Raw genomic sequence first — 20522 nt, forward strand, 5'->3', positions numbered from 1 at the left:
ACATAAAGTAATCAAGTTTTAGAAATATATCTAATACTGTAACTTACCTTTTGCAACTTTGCTACGTTAAGTCTGGAACCACCAGACTTTCATCAGGCAACTGACCCACTGGACTATTCATGTGATAGATGGCTAGGTATCAACTTGATGGCCCAATTCCATGCATGAGATAAGTTAAAGCAGGGTCCCCCTCTCTTGTTTAGTGATGGTTGCTCAATATGCTTCCAGATGTCTTATGCCTCTCCTATGCGTTCGGAGATTCCCGAGATGTATGTAATAGTGACATAGGCTTTATTAGTTTGACCACTTGTGCCTCTGGCTCTTGACTCTTTACTCTTGGTAATATGATACCTAGCCATCTATCATGTGACCAGTCCAGCAGGTCAGCTGCCTGATGAAGTCTGGTGGTTCCAGAGACACAACATAGCAAAGTTCCAGCATTAGATTTATTTCCAAAACTGTTTACAACTAGTATTACTGGATGACTAAGAACATTCACTTAATTACATAAAGCAATTGACCTTTTCGGTGAATCCCATAATGCTCTGCGGTTAGACCTGAGATGTCGTCATTTGACATCACACTGATGTGCACATCGTTTAGCTAACATCATTTCTGCACATTTGAAAGCTGTGAAGTGCTCAATAATGATGTGCGCATCACCGTGACAACATCTCAGGTCAAACCTCAGAGAATTATGGGATTTACTGAAAAGGTCAATCTTGGCATACTGACCAACACATTGCGCATAGACAGTTCGGAGGACGATTCATGTAGTATGATTTGATCAATTCTCAGTTTTTGAAATCTCTAGTACTTTTGAACATGAGTAGAAACATTCTTATTGAACTTTTATTAGCCTACTCCATCATGTCAATCAGATTGTAATAAAATCTCTGTATGGACCAATTGACGTCAAACTGTTCAAGCACTATCCGTTACTGTGTTTGGCATTCCTATTAATAACATTGAGGAATACTTTAACATAACTATGGCTTGGGGATATTTAATAATCACTTAATTCTCATGTCATTAAAGTATATATGAATAAATGGAAGAGAGAGAGAGATAGATAGAGAGAGAGAGGTTGAGGAGAGAGAGGTTGGAGAGAGAGGTTGGGGAGAGAGAGAAAGGTTAGATTTATAAAGAAAGGACAAAAGAAATAAAGACAAGAATGAATGAATAAAGATACAGAAAGAAAAGGGAAAATGAAAAGATAAAAAGTGGATACAGAAATCAAGGAGTGAGAGAGGAAAATTGGAATGAAAGTAAAGAAAATAAAAATAAAAGACAAAACTGAATTAAAAGGGAGAAACAATGAAAGAGCAGAGAGGGAGAGGGAATAGATGTAAGTATGGAGCATGCAAGAGAGTGTGTACAGATTGTACATTCTTGTTCTGTTCCGTTCAGTTATGTTCAAATTAATACAGGGTGAGTAAAAAAAGTGCAATAGAGAAAAGAATCCATTTTTATTTAAGAACCGAGTTGAACCTTTTAGGTTTTAAAACATTTTATACATAACATATCCATTAGAGATCATGTGTGAAAAAATCAAGGAATTAGCATTTACCGTTTTGTTTTTATGACACATTTTATAGAGATACCCAATTTTAATATTTGTCCAAGAGACATCTAAAATTTGAATGTCAGCCCACTCTGTGTAAGGTAGATTTGGAAAAACTGCCATTTTCTTAACCTCATTGCATTTAAATAAAATGGAGCACCCAAAGTGTTATTGTCCTTGGTCTTGTTTAAGGAGAAGAAACATTATTTGTTGTTATTTTCATTTTCCCTTTACTTTAAATATGTTTATTCTCTATCAAAAACATATAAATTTGTAGGCGGGTTTTTCAAATGTCGAAATGAAATGCACACAAATTGAAGTGGAGTGAATTACAAAATATCCAGTAAGTTGGACATATTGGGGTTGGAGTCGAGTGAGGTATGAAGGACTTAAAGTAATGTTAGAAAGTTTGTTTGAACAGAAAAAAAAATGAAAAAAATGAAGTAACACAAAAATCAACCTTATTTAAGTTGAAGTTAGTTTCAGAGCTGGTGCTTTTATTGTGCATTGTGTGCTCTCATTCAAAATATATGATACCTCGTGGACAAATAATGAAATTGGATATCCTTGGGGACTCATAAAAATTAAACGGTAGTAGCGAGTCACCTCATTTTTTCACAGAAGGTGACTATTGAGTGTGGCATTTATAAAACTTTCAATAATGGAAAAGTTCAACTTGGTTCTTACATAAATATTGATTCTTTGCTCTATTGCACTTTTTTTGACTCGCCCTATATTTCCTCACGCTTCATCCGAAGCTAGAATACAGCAAAAAACCAAAAGTAACTTTTGTATTAAACTATTGCAACAATAGGACCCAATTTTGTTGAGACAAATATTATAAAACAACATAAACACAGCCAAATTCAAAAGTCGCCACAAGTTCCATTCCCATTTAATCAGAGTCTGATGAGTTTATTGGAGCTAGCATGAGTGCCAAGAATTACGTCGCCTGAATAGGCCAACAGGTTAATCAACATCTACACATCTACATGCATCCATGGAAGAAAGAGATGAGAAGGAACCACAACGACTTCGATCGGCCAAGTTTTAATCCGCTTATCTATTGACGCATGAAAAGAAAAGCTATCAATGGTACTTACTTTCATGTATGAACCATTTACCGCGATCGATGCTTGGCGAAATCATTACTGGAAAAAAACTATAACAAACCCATCCAAGAACAAACAAACGCTACCCAGAAGTAAGATTATGGAATTTCACTGATGCTCTGAACATGTATAGTAGCTTTGTTTTGGGATCTACAGTCAAACTGTTTTCTTGATCGTGTTGTGTAGAAAATGTCCTTTAAAAATCGAAAAGGTCATCAAAATCGGTCGTTTTTTGCTGAGTTTCATCTTTAGCAAATAAGGTAAGATTTTGGTGATTTTTCGATGAAAAATAGATGCAAAATGTTCTTAAATAATGTACAATGTTCCGGTTGAAACAGAACATGAAACCTGTTTAATTTAATAGTTTATATGTGTATAATCGTAACTAGCTAACTCGTTTCAGTGCCAAAGACTGCCAACTCTGAGAAAAAAGTCATCAAAGTTCGGGAAAATTGGGCGAAATGGAAGAAAAAGATGTAGGCCATCAATGACCGATGATCACGTCACCAGAGAAAATCCTATAGAGTGCTTGCACGGAAGGTCATTAGTTCAAATCATCCTTCAGACACGCTCCAGAAGACATGCAAATACATGGAGTACAATACCAATCACCTATTTAACGCGGGTATTGATCAAAGTAAATAGGTGATTGGTATTGTACTCCATGAATAACAATGTCAATTAAATGTCGGTAAAGGGAGTGGACAAAGTGAATGCGTTCGTTGTGGTTCCTTCTTATCTCTTTCTTCCATGATGCATCTGAGAGGTCTAATTTCATTGTCATTAAAGGTTTACCCATGCATGTCAAAATGCAAATCAAATACCCCGCTCTTTTAATTGTGGGCAGGCAAGTGTACAATGATTCCTGTACTGGGTTGCTTGGGCCACATAATAAGAGAGCCAATACCATGCATTGGCTTTTAAGTGGTCAATTCAGTATTTTCTCATTTTAAAATTGCATGAATTTCTAAACAACAATTCCTATGCTCACGATGATTAAACTTTTGATATCAAATTTTGTATCAACCTTCAAGGAAAGTGTATAGAAAATTATTATATAAATTATTTTGCCATAAACTCATCAGACTCTGATTAAATGGGGATGGAACTAGTGGCGACTTTTTAATTCTCGCTATTACTTAATAAGAAGCGCCGCCAGCGGTTTGCGATATAATCGTGATGTATCATGGGAAAAGGTCGACATCCAAGTCCGCGCAATACGAATATTACCATGCTATTACATAGGAACATGTGACAATATTTTTTTAGTTTGTCAAAATAAAGGTGTTACACGCGAATCGATACTCAATAATACTTAAAGTGTGATTTGAAATGTGCACAATTAATTTTTTCTCTATCGATTTGCGTGTAATACCGTTATATTGACAAACTAAAAAATATTGTCACGTGTTCCTATGTAATAGCATGGTAATATTCGTATTATGCTGGATTTGATGTCGACCTTTTCCCATGATACATCACGATTTTCCCATGATACATCACGATTACATCGCAAACTGCTGGCGGCGCCCTTATTGCGAATAGCGAGAATTTGGCTGTGTTTATTATTAGATTATTCACTTACCTCATTTAGATTATTCACTTACCTCATTTAGAATATTCACTTACCTCATTTAGAATATTCACTTATCTCATTTAGAATATTCACTTACCTCATTTAGAATATTCACTTACCTCATTTAGATTATTCACTTACCTCATTTAGAATATTCACTTACCTCATTTAGAATATTCACTTATCTCATTTAGAATATTCACTTACCTCATTTAGAATATTCACTTACCTCATTTAGATTATTCACTTACCTCATTTAGAATATTCACTTACCTCATTTAGAATATTCACTTACCTCATTTAGAATATTCACTTACCTCATTTAGATTATTCACTTACCTCATTTAGAATATTCACTTACCTCATTTAGAATATTCACTTATCTCATTTAGAATATTCACTTACCTCATTTAGAATATTCACTTACCTCATTTAGATTATTCACTTACCTCATTTAGAATATTCACTTACCTCATTTAGAATATTCACTTACCTCATTTAGAATATTCACTTACCTCATTTAGATTATTCACTTACCTCATTTAGAATATTCACTTATCTCATTTAGAATATTCACTTACCTCATTTAGAATATTCACTTACCTCATTTAGAATATTCACTTACCTCATTTAGAATATTCACTTACCTCATTTAGAATATTCACTTATCTCATTTAGAATATTCACTTACCTCATTTAGAATATTCACTTACCTCATTTAGAATATTCACTTACCTCATTTAGAATATTCACTTACCTCATTTAGATTATTCACTTACCTCATTTAGAATATTCACTTATCTCATTTAGAATATTCACTTACCTCATTTAGAATATTCACTTACCTCATTTAGAATATTCACTTACCTCATTTAGATTATTCACTTACCTCATTTAGAATATTCACTTACCTCATTTAGAATATTCACTTACCTCATTTAGAATATTCACTTACCTCATTTAGAATATTCACTTACCTCATTTAGAATATTCACTTACCTCATTTAGATTATTCACTTACCTCATTTAGAATATTCACTTATCTCATTTAGAATAGGATGAATTTTCAAGGTGCTGATCTGTAGCTAAAAACAACATACTTTTAGCCATTCAATATCTCCCAATTTCATAATCTCACCAGAAAGACAAGCTATTATGAGAGGAAATTTTTCTTCCATCCATCCATCCATCTATCCATCTTCTCACATGGTGTAAATTTCACTTTTAACTGTTTATTATCAGTGTAGCTATGATACCAAGTAGCAACACATCTTATCTCATGTTAATGATTAACATTTTTTGGCCATCTTATTAATGTCAAGATGTTGTAAACTAGAACAGGATGAAGTTCATATGGTTGACGTTAGGCAAATAAAGGTAAAAGTACAATGAATACATCAATGACATTTAAAGGAGTATTTCGTGATCCTAGCATCCTCTATTTATGTCATTTTTCATTAGATATCCATGAAAAAAACCTATTCCCAAAATTTCAGTTGAGTCCGATTTTGCGTTCGCGAGTTATGCATGATTATGTGTATTACACTGCTCCATAGACAATGCGTTGTAATTTCACGATATCTTTGCTAAACGAATTAATCTGCAAGAAATATTTTGTACATAAACATTATGTAGCCAGAGGTTTCCAGTGATATAAAAATCTCAACTTTTTTGAGAAAAGTGGGGGATAAAGCTGTGGATCACGAAATGCCCTTTTAATTACTCCTGATTTAAAGTAGTTGGGGGTATTTGTAAAATATTATCCTGTTTTGCCAAATGAAACAGTCCAATCATAATCAAAGTTAAATGGCAATAGAAGTGAAATTTAAATATTTGGCAAATATGCATATTTAGGGTGTTTTGAGCATGCAGTGACAACCAGGCCTAAAGATTTGTACCAAGTCTAATGCACTCTATTAATTGTGATGCAATCAAGATATATGAGTCTGATGTTGATTGAAATCAAAATTCAGTTTTCAATTTCATTACATAATTATTTTGCTGAAAACCCATTCATAATCAAACTACCGGTTACAGAGATATCTAAGAACAATAAAATACAAAGAAAGTTGAATAATATTATTGACTATTGGCCACTTTGGTCGACTTTAGCAGATATTATGTGGTTGGAGAGGATAAAATAAAAAAATCTGATTTTGAATTCTTTTAAATCTGTTTTTTTTTAATAATTTTTTTTTAAAAAAAGTCGGCAACCCTCTGTTGAACTTGGCAGAAGTGAGCAGCGCTCAACATGTGCCATCAATCAGTAAGTCCATGCATTAACATCTCTCCACACGGGTATCGACTGCATACGACAAGTTAAAAAAAAAATTCAAACATTTCTTAATTGTACATTTTCATGTCCATATTTGGAATTGTCATGAAAAATGCATTAAAATAAGTACAAGCAAGCATGGTATTGGTTCAGTGGTTCTTGAGATAGCTCTTGAAATTTTGAGAAAATATCTTAAAATTTGGAATTTTTATGTTGAAGACTATGGCTAGCATGTAGAGCATTAACTCATCTTTTCAATTTGTTGAGTAATGAGTATTGCGCATGGTTGTCATGTGTGCCTGCAGCTTGTCAGTGCATTTGTCCTTGTTCATTTTACCATATCTTTTAAAGTAACAAAAACAAGTTAATGATGTTTATTATTAAAAGGAAATGATTCAAGCTATGCATAATAGGATTTGGGGGACATTTTGAGAAAATCATGTACAAAATGCATTTTCCACCAAAAAAATTTCACCCAGGATAAAGGTTTCCTGTCCACCTCAAAATTATTTTAAAAAAAAATCTTTATATTATTAATGTAGAGACAAGCATTGGGTTTCTGCTTCTGAGATTTTATATCATCAAATTTTTTTCATGGTAAAGATATCCCCAATAAAAACAAACAAATATTTGCATGAGAAACCAGGCATCAACTAAATTGATATAAAGGGTGTTGGCTCTTATTAAGTTGTCTCTTGTTATGCAAATGACAGCTAATGCTCCATAGCTTTTACACTGAGATTTCTGGGCTTGCACTTTGTTATTCTAAAATCTTAACCTATTTCACATGCTTTTACACAGGTGAATGAGCATGAAAGAGTCTATCGCACAACTGTTTGGTGCAGACTTAATATCACATTAATATACTCATGGAATGTAGGTAATGGTGAATTCTATGGACACAAAATACATTAAGGATCAATAAATGAGGAATACAAGAGGATACCTTGAATATGAAAAGAACGAGAGCAAGGTAATAAGGTATACCAACTTCATGTGGGGAAACAAGTAAAACAGACTGTATGCATTGGGGTACAAGAAACAACACAATAATGTAGGCACAGAGGTAGGTAAAGGTTGATAGCTAAAAATTACCAAAACAACAAGAGATACATAAGTGCACTGGAAATTACTGTGCACAGATAAACAAACCAAAACAAGAAAAAACAAAATGTAGACACAGAAGTGGGTAAAGTTTGACGGCCAAAAATGGCCAATTGCAGAGCCCACAGAAGTATAAAACCTACAAAAAAGACAGGGACCAACTTAAGTAAAGAATACAAAAATGCACTGGAATGAGTGATGAAAACCACTGTTCACATAAACAGACAAACTAAGCCAGAGACTTAAAAAAATGTTTCAAGCATATAAACTGCTCTTCTTCAGGAACAAAGTTTTTGCTGTTTTATTTTATATTTTATTGTTTGTAGTCAAGACACAGGTACCACTTTGTGCAAAGCAGTAAGTTGAAGTGAGCCCTCATTTCCTCTAAAGCAGGCATTCAGCTATAGCAACATAAATTCATGTTATCTGCAGTAGATAGCAACACAAATTGGTGTTATTTGCAGTAGTTAACAACATAAAATTTGTGCTATCTTCAGTAGATAGCAATATAATATAATCAATATAAATTCATGATAACTTCAGTAGAAAGCAATACAAATTCATGCTATCTTCAGTAGAAAGCAACACAAATTCATGCTATCTTCAGTAAAAAGCAAATTCAGTATGTCTACAGTAGAAAGCAACACAAATTCATGCTATCTTCAGTAGATATCAATACAAATTCATGATATCTTCAGTAGAAAGCAACAAAAATTCATAATATCTTCAGCAGAAAGCAACACAAATCAAATTCATGCTTTCTTCAGTAGAAAGCAACACAAATTCATGCTATCTACAGTAGAAAGCTACGCAAATTCATGCTATCTTCAGTAAAAAGCAAAACATTCATATCAGTAGAATGCAACGTAAATTCAAGCTATCAGTATAAAGCAACAAAAGTTCATGCTATCTTCAGTAGATAGCAACACAAATTCATGTTATCTTCAATAGAATGCAACACAAATTCATGCTGCCGTCCATAGAATAAATTCATGCTATTTTCAGTAGAATGCAATACAAATTTATGCTATCTTCAGTAGAAAGCAACACATTCATGCTATCTTCAGTAGAATGCAACACAAATTCATGCTATTTTCAGTAGAAAACAACACAAATTGAAATTCATGCTCTCTTCCATGGAAAGCAACATAAATTCATGCTATCCTCAGTAGAAAGTAACAAATTTATGCCATCTTCAGTAGATAGCAATGTAAATATCTTCTGTAGATACTAGCACAAATGCATGCTATCTGCAGTAGAAAGTAACATTCAGGTCATCTTCAATATAATACAGCACATATTCATGATATCTTCAGTAGAAAGCAACACAAATTCATGGTATCTTCAGTACAAAGCAACACAAATTGAAATTCATGCTATCTTTAATAGAAAGTGAAACGGTATTGGTAAATCAAGCCAAAACATAATATTATTTTTAGGTAATTCCCATTTCATTTTCCTATCCAAATCGCGTAGTACCCTTTCAATTTCAATCCTGCATTATGTCCTTATGAGTAGCGCAGTCGTAGCCAATCAATTATCTCCGTCAGCCAATTAAGCGCCGCTACCGCACGTCCAATTAATTATCTCCGTGATCCAATCAGAGCGCGCTTTTGGCTGGGCTCTGTCAGTCTTCCACGCCGTAGCTTTCTTTTGCTCTGCGGATTCTTATTGATAGGCAAGTTTTGAGATTCGCTGTTAGAAATACTCTGATATTTCACATAAATCGCGGTTTGGATGAATTTAAGTGATATTAGACTGTCAGGAATGTGTTATAGATCCTTCACATGAGTTATTTTGGTTGTGGTCTTGTTGTAAAATGTGTAATTTGATGATTATCTTCGTTTAGATTTTTGCCAGAATTGCTTGTTGCAGTTCGCACATGGTTTCGATGTGTGAGTTCGTGATTTCTCAAAATTTCTAAAGATTTTGTCTTGCATTTTTCTCTTTAAAGTCATCCTGTGCACGTAGTATTGTCAAATTTTTGGGCTCATACGGATCAGCAAATATTCCTGACCAGTTGATATCATTGTTGCATTTGAGGCATTCAGTCTGGCCAAGGGGAAGGTATTTTTAAATATTTTGGCGATATAAAATTATGAAAATAGTTGCATGTTTTGAGTCAAAGATCACTACGCGTTGAGTGCATGAGTGCGCGTGATGCATGTACCATCTAATTAACTTGGGGATGTTATTTTATATTATTGGAGCGTGATGGTACAAATGTTTATGTTGACATTTAATTGCTGAGATTATTTTATTCGGGTGATCCTTCCCTTTCGCCATTTTCTTCTGCGACACGGGCGTATATGAGGCAGTGGGACATATTAAGTGTGAGTGAGGGGGTGTTGGTTAGGAGATGGGAGAGCGATGATGGCAGGTCGGTGAGGTGGTTGGTTGTGTTGCCGGAGAGACTGCAGGAGGAAGTACTGGATGAGTTATGGTCAAGGAGGGGTACGTTGACGCGGATGAGAAAGAATTATTATTGGGTGGGGATGTATGATACTGTGCAGAATTACCTGATGGGGCGGGGAGTTGCAGTTGCAGGGACCTTTCATAACCAACGTGGAGTGGATGCCGGTGGACGACCAATGCAGCCAAGTATTCGAGTCAAGCCTGGGGAATTTGTTTGGGTGGGGGGTGATCGGCCCTATAGGGTGATGGCTAACCTAGCGGGAGGCGCTGTTCGTGTACAGAGGAGCAGGGTTAGTAGGCCAGTGGTTGTCAGTGCGGGACGTTTGACAGTATGCGAGGGATTGAACTTGGAGCCTTGGAAGTGTGGGGTGCCTGTGGTGGAACATGAGCGGCGGCCTTTGGTACATGTGAGGGCTCTAAGGAGTGGAGCTAACTAGAAGTCAGCGAGCTTACAAGTAGTCAAGAGGTGGAGGAGTGTAAATAAGTTTTGTTGCAGTTTTCAGTGTGTTTTAAAGTTGTGTTGAGGTTGTTGCGTATTCGAGTAAATTAAACGTGCAGTTAAGTAGTTAGGAGGTGCCTTCATCCGTGAGTATTGCGGATGTGTTGTAGGTGAGGTTAATGAGGCTGCGCGGTTCTTCAAATGACGTGTTTCTACGGACGTGACAGGGAGACTGTACTTTGGGGCTCGTTACACTTATTTCCTTATAGGAGTATGGAAGTGTCATCAGGACAACAGGGAGTCAATGAGAGTTCAAGGAGATAGATAATGTCGTGCCAAAATTGGATGGTGGTGATGTCTGTACGTCATAGAACTCCTTTGTTACCTTGACGACGATAGCTTGGTAGAGTCAAGGACACTTGGTTCGGAGTAAAGGTCCAGACCGTCCTATTCCAATGCAATCAAGTTGAGATGAGCTGACCAACCTAACTCCCATGACTATGACTTACTTAAGAGAGTAGATGGTGGGGAAGGAGAGAGCGTGCAGTGAGAGGAGGTGGTGGCATTAGGTGAGGTGAAGGAGGGCAGAAGAGAGGGAAGTAGTGAACAGCGGAAGGAAGAGTTAGGGAAAGTCGAGGGAAGTGGACAGCGAGGAGCACCAGGGAGACTAATGGCACGGCGACTCCAGAAGCCTAAGCGGTTTTGATAATGCCACTAAAAGCAAATTCAGGGCAGGGTTGGGAAATCCAGGAAAATAGAGTTTGTGTACTAATATGTGATTTATCTAGTTCTTTGTTTTTTTTGTTGTTGCAGGTAAAACCCAGTGAAGAGATGGCGGGGCAGTTTGATGTTGTATTTGGGGTAATGTTGGGGATTGTAATGGCGAGTTCTGTCAGTGGTCTGCTGCTCCTGTTCTATCTGCTGTGGAAGGTCTGGATGGGAGATGTGAAGCATAGAAGAGAGAAGATGTGGTCGCGGACGTGGGAGGCCAGGGTAGAAGGGAAGCTCAACTGGTTACAAGAGAGGCAACGGTCGGAGGAGAGGGAGAGAGTGGCTACTCTCAGCAGGATTAAGGTTTGCGATCGAAGGAGCCAGACTGTCAGTCCGACGCCGGGAGGTGCATCCGGAGCTAGTAGAGAGGTGTATGAGCTGAACCAAGGCCTGGTTCGGCTGACCTGTCCGGGTGGGGTGACAGGAAAGAAAGTGAAGGTTCCCAAAGGAGTCGGACACTCCCATCCGTTGCCGGAGGTCGAGCCAGGAGAGTCTTCTAAAGCCGAGGCAGTAGGCCCAAGCCGGTCCCGACTGGTCCTGGAAGGCGAGGCAGAGTTTAAGGCCGGGTTGTCGGGGTTGGAGGAGAGTATCGTGGCACTGAGAAATTTATCTGGAGAGTTGGAGAAGGAGGAGGTGCAGGAGTTTAGGAGGTATACGGGGTGATAGGCTGGTCCTTTACCAGAGCGAGGGATAAGCTCCCTCCACCGCCTTAGCCGCCTTTGTACTGCACCTTTAGCAGTACCCTCCATTTTATTTTTCTCTTCTAGTCCCTTTTACCACCAGGGTGATAGGCTGGTCCTTTACCAGAGCGAGGGACAAGCTCCTCCACCGCTTTAGTTGCCTCTTTTGTACTGTACCTTGAGTACAGTACCCTTTATTTTATTTGTCTCTTTGTCGGTCCTGATGGTAGTGTGTTTTATTTTCATGGAGAACCCAACTGTTAGAGTATCTTTTACAGGCGGAAGCGCATCTGGGTGATCCTCCACGTGGTCGTTCTCTCAATTATCCTCGGCAATATTTTGTGCATCTAAATAATATCACGTATGAGTTCTCTTTCTTTAACTTCAACAGTGCTTTATTTCCTCCAATTTTTTTTATTTAGTATTTTAGTTTGTCTGTTTTTACACTACCTCCCGGCAGCTGCCTCCAGGCAGAGCTTACACCAGAAAAGCGAAAAGAAACGCGGAGATTCTTTGGGTGAGACGTGAGTGGCGATTCGCACCATGAATGAGGACAAGATATGATAAGATGCCGTCGCTGAGAGAGTGGTATTGATCATCTTCATCTGGTAGAGACTGTTCCTTTGCTGCCAGAGCTATGATAAAATGCTGCACTGATCATCTTCCCCAGTGGGGAAACCGTTCCTTTGGCGCCTGGCTTTGATGGAATGTCCTTGGGAGTTTAATAATTGGTCTTCCAGTTCTCTCCAGTTGACAGTTCCATTCCCTTCGGTTCTGTCAGCGCTCCGTGCCTATCATCATGCGTAAAACAAGGGGTAGTGGTGCCCTGTTAATGTAAATCACAAGGAGGAGTAGTATGCACGAAGAAGTTCAGAGCAATGGTTCCGGAAATATACGTGTGGCTGCTAGTGTGAGGATACTTGTCAGAAGAATAGACGAGGAAGACATTGATAGGTGGTGGGACCACCAGCCTCTGTCTCTATTGAATAAGATTACTGGGTAGAGCCACGGTTACCACCAAACCGTCTCTTCTTAACAGTGCATCCCAAGTAGGAATGAATGACCGACCAAACCCTATGACTAGACGTACATACTTCAGAAGATGATAGCAGTTAGACATTCGAGTGGTTAATGATGACGGACAACCAGCATCGCAGATGTCAGAACTGACAGACTGAAACAGACGATACCCATGAAGACTGCAGTTCAAGATTGAAGATTTAGGCCATTTTTCATGTAGCTTAGAGTAGAGTAGTGTAGTAGTAAGATAAGGCCTCATGTACCAATACCGTTTTTTTATTTTTTACGTCCATGTGCCAGGGACGGCACATTGTGGGAGGGGGGCTGTGAAACGGTATTGGTAAATCAAGCCAAAACATAATATTATTTTTAGGTAATTCCCATTTCATTTTCCTATCCAAATCGCGTAGTACCCTTTCAATTTCAATCCTGCATTATGTCCTTATGAGCGCGCCATACGTAGCCAATCAATTATCTCCGTCAGCCAATTAGCGTGCCGTACGTCCAATTAATTATCTCCGTATCCAATCAGAGCGCGCTTTTGGCTGGGCTCTGTCAGTCTTCCACGCTGTAGCTTTTTTTTGCTCTCATGGATTCTTATTGATAGGCAAGTTTTGAGATTCGCTGTTAGAAATACTCTGATATTTCACATAAATCGCGGTTTGGATGAATTTAAGTGATATTAGACTGTCAGGAATGTGTTATAGATCCTTCACATGAGTTATTTTGGTTGTGGTCTTGTTGTAAAATGTGTAATTTGATGATTATCTTCGTTTAGATTTTTGCCAGAATTGCTTGTTGCAGTTCGCATATGGTTTCGATGTGTGAGTTCGTGATTTCTCAAAATTTCTAAAGATTTTGTCTTGCATTTTTCTCTTTAAAGTCATCCTGTGCACGTAGTATTGTCAAATTTTTGGGCTCATACGGATCAGCAAATATTCCTGACCAGTTGATATCATTGTTGCATTTGAGGCATTCAGTCTGGCCAAGGGAAGGTATTTTTAAATATTTTGGCGATATAAAATTATGAAAATAGTTGCATGTTTTGAGTCAAAGATCACTACGCGTGAGTGCATGAGTGCGCGTATGCATGTACCATCTAATTAACTTGGGGATGTTATTTTATATTATTGGAGCGTGATGGTACAAATGTTTATGTTGACATTTAATTGCTGAGATTATTTTATTCGGGTGATCCTTCCCTTTCGCCATCCTATTAATTGCAATGCGCTGTATTTATTTATGTCTTGTCGCCTTGCTCAAGTTTTTCTCAGATATTTATGTAAACTTTTGAGATTATAGACAGGCAGTTTTGGTCATGTTCGAACGTCCTGCATCTTGAATCTTTTAGATAAATACATGCATGTCATATGTAAACAAAGAATATTGACGTTCTCTAAAACATGTGAAAATAATATAAATTTAGGATTATTATTATCGGTCACACCCATACCAAATATTTTAATTGTCATGTAAGCCACTTTTATTTTATTTCTGCTTTGGAGAAAGATACTTAAAATGTCATGTGATTTTATTTATGCATTGGTGGAAGTATACCTAGATTGTCATGTAGAGGGCCTATGATCCTATTTAGGCCTATGCATTGTGTATAACTTGAATTGCTATGGTTCATTTATATATTCGTGGTAAGTACTCACGGAAAGACGTGGTAAGTGATGGGCAGTGTTGTTTATTTATTTATTTTTATTGTATTTTTATTGGTTCCAACGGACTCTGTGCATATGTTGCTCTTTGTAGGATATACTTAGGCCTACAGGCCTGAGTGGATTATCAACTAAGATGGAGAGTAGGGATTAACGCCGCCCTGTGAGTTACCCGGGTTAATCCTGAGTGATTATCAACTAAGATGGAGAGTAGGGATTAACGCCGCCCTGTGAGTTACCCGGGTTAGGCCTGAGTGGATTATCAACTAAGATGGAGAGTAGGGATTAACGCCGGCCCTGTGAGTTACCCGGGTTAATCCTGAGTGGATTATCAACTAAGATGGAGAGTAGGGATTAACGCCGCCCTGTGAGTTACCCGGGTTAATCCTGAGTGGATTATCAACTAAGATGGAGAGTAGGGATTAACGCCGCCCTGTGAGTTACCCGGGTTAATCCTGAGTGGATTATCAACTAAGATGGAGAGTAGGGATTAACGCCGCCCTGTGAGTTACCCGGGTTAATCCTGAGTGGATTATCAACTAAGATGGAGAGTAGGGATTAACGCCGGCCCTGTGAGTTACCCGTGGTTTATCCTGAGTGGATTATCAACTAAGATGGAGAGTAGGGGTTAACGCCGGCCCTGTGAGTTACCCGGGGTTAATCCTGAGTGGAGTATCAAATAAATGGAGTAGTATTCCTTAGAGTTACGTCAACTAAGAGCTAAGTCTGAGGAGTACTGTGGTATTTGGGAGGAGGTTATTTTGGTGAGTTATATATTTTATGAGTAAGGGAGGAGGCTGTTTTGGTGAGTTATATATTTTTATGATTGAGGGGAGGAGGCTATTTTAGTGAGTTATATTCTTTTACTTTTGCCTAATTATTTACATTGGAGGAGACGAGTTTTATTTTATAGTAGAGGGAGGTGAGAATATTTTATATAGTAGAGTTGAGATACCTTATTTTTTTTACGTGGTACATATTTTATTATGTTATGTGATAGGCACGGTCCGTTGGAATCATATTGTTTTTTTATGTGTATTATGAAATGGTGATGATACATAGAGATGCATGCCTCTGGTGTGACATTTTGTTATGTATTATCGAAAATCTGGTCAGCACCTAGAGGGGAGCTATGCTGACCAGATTTTCATTTCTCTAAATGTAGTTGTGTTTTATAGGATTTTCGATAGATTTTATGATGATACTTTACTAATACATGCTTGCATGTGTTCGTAAGTGTCATCTCTATTAGCATGCGCTGAGCGGAGCCATGCTGCCCAAATTTTCATTTTGTGCTAAATTACTTGGGTCTTTTTCGTACGTCTAATATGTGTAATCACATGTAACGCTTTTAACGTTCTTATAACTTTTTTCTTTTGCTCTGCGGATTCTTATTGATAGGTGAGGGAGGGTGCTAACTGAGTAGCATTACAGAAGCCATTGTAGGAGTGGGGTGCATTGAACAGGGGTGTGACTGAATCCTGTATGTTGTAGTCTGGAGTTATATAAATAAAATATTGTTGAAGATAAAGAAGACAAATTGGAACGACCTTCGTGAAGAATTATTTAGATGCACTCCTGTTTGTGAAAATATCGAAGGTGGGGTTCTGCCCCGGTCCCCGCACTCCGTGCATCCGCGGGTATTCATGCTTGTCGGTGAACTTTAAAACACCCTTTGCATCTCATTTCGCGAAAGTTTTTAGGGAAAAACACCCTTTTTTAGCGATTTCGCGAATTATTTGCCCTTCGACAATACCCCTATTTTCGCGAAAACGCGAACGATATTTCTAATATACCCTTTTCTGGCAGAAACGCGTAGGCTGCTCGATGAAAATACCCTTTTTTTCAATTTCGCGAACACGTGGTTTGAAAAAACACCCCTTTTTTGTGTGTTTCGCGAATCGCGTTTCTTCATCTGAAAACACCCCTTATTTCGCTAAATTTTCGACGAGCATGAATACCCGCGGATGCACGGAGTGCGGGGACCGGGGGTTCTGCCCCCACGACTTGCCCACGCCTCACCACAAAACTTTTCGTGTTCCTATTAAGGAACTGGTGTCAACCCGCCACCTGACATTTCATATACCAAGTTACAGTCTAACCAGGTTTTTTTATATTTCGTAACCACATTGAGACGTTCGTGCTCTCGTCACGGCATTCGGCCGTCCCGCCACAAAAGCAACAAGTTCATGGTGTCTTCATTAGAAAGCAATGCAATTCCATGCTATCTTCTGTAGAAAGCAATGTAAATTCACTCTATATTCTGTAGAAAGCAACATAAATTTGTGCCATCTTCTGTATATCAACATACATTCATGTTAGCTTCAGTAGGCATGGTAGGTGCAATACAAATGCATGTTATATTCAGCAGATAGCAACATAAATTATTGCTATCTTCAGTAGATAGCAACATAAATACATGTTGACATCGATAGTATTGATTACCCAAACTACCATTGTATAAACAACACAAAGACTTTGCACAAGTGACAGTATATGAAAAATCAAATTTTATTATTTATTAATGACTTGCATTTTAATTCATATAATGATCTTTGTTTGGAAATATGTGCATAATTTCAAAGTCAAATTGAACAAAATCATTTAAATATTATTTATTTACAGAAGTAATAGTTTCATCAAGTAACAGAACAAACATATCAACAAATGGTACACTTTTGCATTAAGCTAACTCATTTGAAATACACACCTCTACTGTGGGAAGATTTAAAATTCTTCCAAATTCAACAGTTGAAATAATCCAGTACTGAGTAAGAATGTTACACCCATAAAAGCGGAGAAAGATAACAGATTTTGGAATTCCAATCAAGGATTTTTCATTTGAGGCCAAATTGTGTAAATTCCAACTGGATTTGATCAATTTCAGCAATTTTCAACTGGAATTTAATATAAAGCTGCACAAATTGTCAGCTGTATTGAGCTTAAGGTGGAACTGAAATTAAGATAGTGGTGTAATCTTCCACAGGGTGTGTAAATTTTAAATGGAATAACCCTCAGCAAACACAAAATGTTTTACAGAAAATGTTAAATCTTACATTTTTTATGCAAACCTCAAACCACTACAACATTTGGTTAAATTATATGCAACTGCATTGTTAAAACACAATGATAATTGTGCTTCAAGTATCAGTTTTCATGGTTTTAGTGTACAATTACTCACTAGGATCCACAACATGCTCATCTATCAGTGCACAGTTCTTTAACCCCAATACATTTGCACATTCATTGAAGGACCTTTGGAAATTTGGGTACAAAAACTCATACTCTGCAATTTTAGGTCAAATTTTGCACTGTGATTGTTTAATTGAGGTTATTGGACTATGCCACTGGGATGAGGCCATTGTTGTCCATAGTGACTGTTAAGCATGAAATGTTTGTGTGCTTGAAAATTTAGCAAATTTGCAGTTGATTCACGAAATTTTCATGCAGACAAATATTTTTTCCTATAGGCCTTTAAAGAAATGTATAAATTCCCAAAAATATCATGTCACAGAAACATTGGTTCTCCCCAAAATGTGCAATTTAATGCCGCAAAAATATCATGCTTTACAGTACATGAGGAAGTGCACACCATCAATGAAACACAATGAAAGGCGAGTTGGTTGGTAGGAGCCATATTTTTCCAGTTTTATCCATTTAACTAAAAAACTGCAGTGTACTTCTTAGTATCAATACATTGATCTCATAGGAAATGAGTAAAGGAAGCCAATAATCACCCCATGTGCATGTCATTATTTCATGTTACGGTTCTTGAGTTAAGGCCAATAATGTAGGAAAACAAAAGTTTTGGGCTTTTTCCCTCTCCCTAGAAAAATCATGCACATGGGGCAGAAATGACAACTCTCATATCAAGTCTTGGGATCTCATTTATAGAAACCATGCCATTCTTCTTGTGTGTCAGCTTTATTTGTCTCAATATTTGAGTGCAAACACCGTTAGGTCATGCTCTCCTCCGACCCGCCTTAAGATTAATTATACATATTTATATTTTGTACAATATATTAGTGAAGATCAATGTAGATATTCTGCTCTAAAATGTTTATAATATATTCAATCCCGAAATAAATTTGAATGTATTAATAGTATTGGAAGCATATAATTTAGCATCCTGTAAAAAAGAGACCTATACAAACCCACATTATGATAGAGAAATCTTTACTCCCAACCCACTAAACACACAAATTAAATGCATTTCAATTTAAATGCAGTACAAAGGTTATTAATTACTCCTCTGCTAGGAGTAATGTATTATGTACACTACAAGATTCCTATTGGGACTGCTTGCACAGGTACACCATCGCCAATGTACCTTACTGTACATACAGAGTACCTACACAGTACCACTGCTGCTACTGCACAGGACCCACCAGCAGTGGTACTGTACTGGTACCTGTGCATACAGCCCCAGTAGGAATCTTGTAGTGTAGTAATAGTATTTGAATGATATGATTAAACATCATCTGTGAAGTAGAAACTCACACTCCCTGTGTGGAAGATTAAGGTAATGTCTTCCACAGAGGGTGTATGGATGTCAACAGGAATAGCCCAATGACTTGGACCACTGTGATCTGGGCTGTGATCAGTGATCATAAATATCATGTGTGCCGGTGCCCTGTGTGTTTGGTTTTAAAAGTTCACCATCAAAAACTATGTAGGTTTAATGAGGACACTGATGAAAATTATTGAATAATTGTGTAAACAAAGGCTTGCCCAATATTGCATGTGGAGTTATAATCATATGTTTCAAAAGGTTTTCACAATTTCACAATTGGTCATGGTTATTTTTAACATGCAGATCTTGCAGCACTTACAAATTAGGTTACCCAACCGTTCTATAATATTCAACTTGAATGTATTACACTTCTGTTAAATTACTGACCTGGTCCTGATATTTATATTTAATACGACAGTGGATGATAGTCAATAAGATTTTGTATGTGTGTATTGTTTCCAGGGCCGTCAAGAAAAGGACTTGCATGAGGAGTAGAAAACACTTGGGTTGAAATAAATTTAGAGATGAAATATTAAAGATTTAAATATTAGCAGGTGAATATTTATTTATTTGCCTTCAGTTTCTGTTAAAAGTTTCAAAATATTCTGGGTTAACTTAATATAATATCGAAGACAAGGTCCATATAAAAGGGAATACGTAAATTCACAAAATTATTTGAAATGTGATAAAATTTATCACCAAAAAATCAGCTTTTATAAGAAGTATGTGTGCTAACATGCTATGTAAGTGATAAGATTGAAGAAAATGGCCTAATGATGAGGATAGAATGTGACATTTTATCTATATCTATTATGTTGGGGGAGTGTATCCCAGTCTATCCCCATACAGACACTTACAACCCTGTCGTTTTCTTTCTTTTTGTCAATATTTTCATTTGTAAAAAACTCTACTGCAAAATGCTACAGACTTACCTGAAGTCATAATGTACAATTTCTATCAAATTTAAATTTTGTAATAATTTCTTTACCAAAAGTGATGAAATAATATTAGTAATTACTGCCAGGAATTGTTGGGGGCTCTATGACTGTTGTTTTAAGTGTAAGTTGTGTAGACATGTGTAAACATTATGCCCCAAAAATCAGGAAACAAAATTCACCAATTTCAATTTAAAAGATTGTACATTATGGCTTGAAGCCACTCCTACAAATTTCAGATATTTGTATATTTCAGAGAATCACTGATCGTGCATTTAACTATAGTCGGAATTTCAATTGAATGAACGCAGCTTTGAACAGCTGTACTCGATCCAACCATGATCGTATATCGCGTATTTCAAACTCCAACATGAACCGACAACCTTGGATACATTATACCAATCACAAGTGTGTTGACATGGTTGGATTCGTTTCCGTGTTACTCTCGCACACG

General features: G+C 37.1%; 1 protein-coding gene across 1 annotated transcript in view; it reads left to right on the forward strand.

Annotated features, from left to right (window-relative positions):
- LOC140160586 (uncharacterized) overlaps positions 1-20522 on the forward strand; it is a 98187-nt gene that overhangs the window by 76813 nt on the left and 852 nt on the right. The window lies entirely within an intron of this gene.

Source organism: Amphiura filiformis, chromosome 9 (genome assembly GCF_039555335.1).
Source record: "Amphiura filiformis chromosome 9, Afil_fr2py, whole genome shotgun sequence".
Classification (NCBI taxonomy): Eukaryota; Metazoa; Echinodermata; class Ophiuroidea; order Amphilepidida; family Amphiuridae; genus Amphiura; species Amphiura filiformis.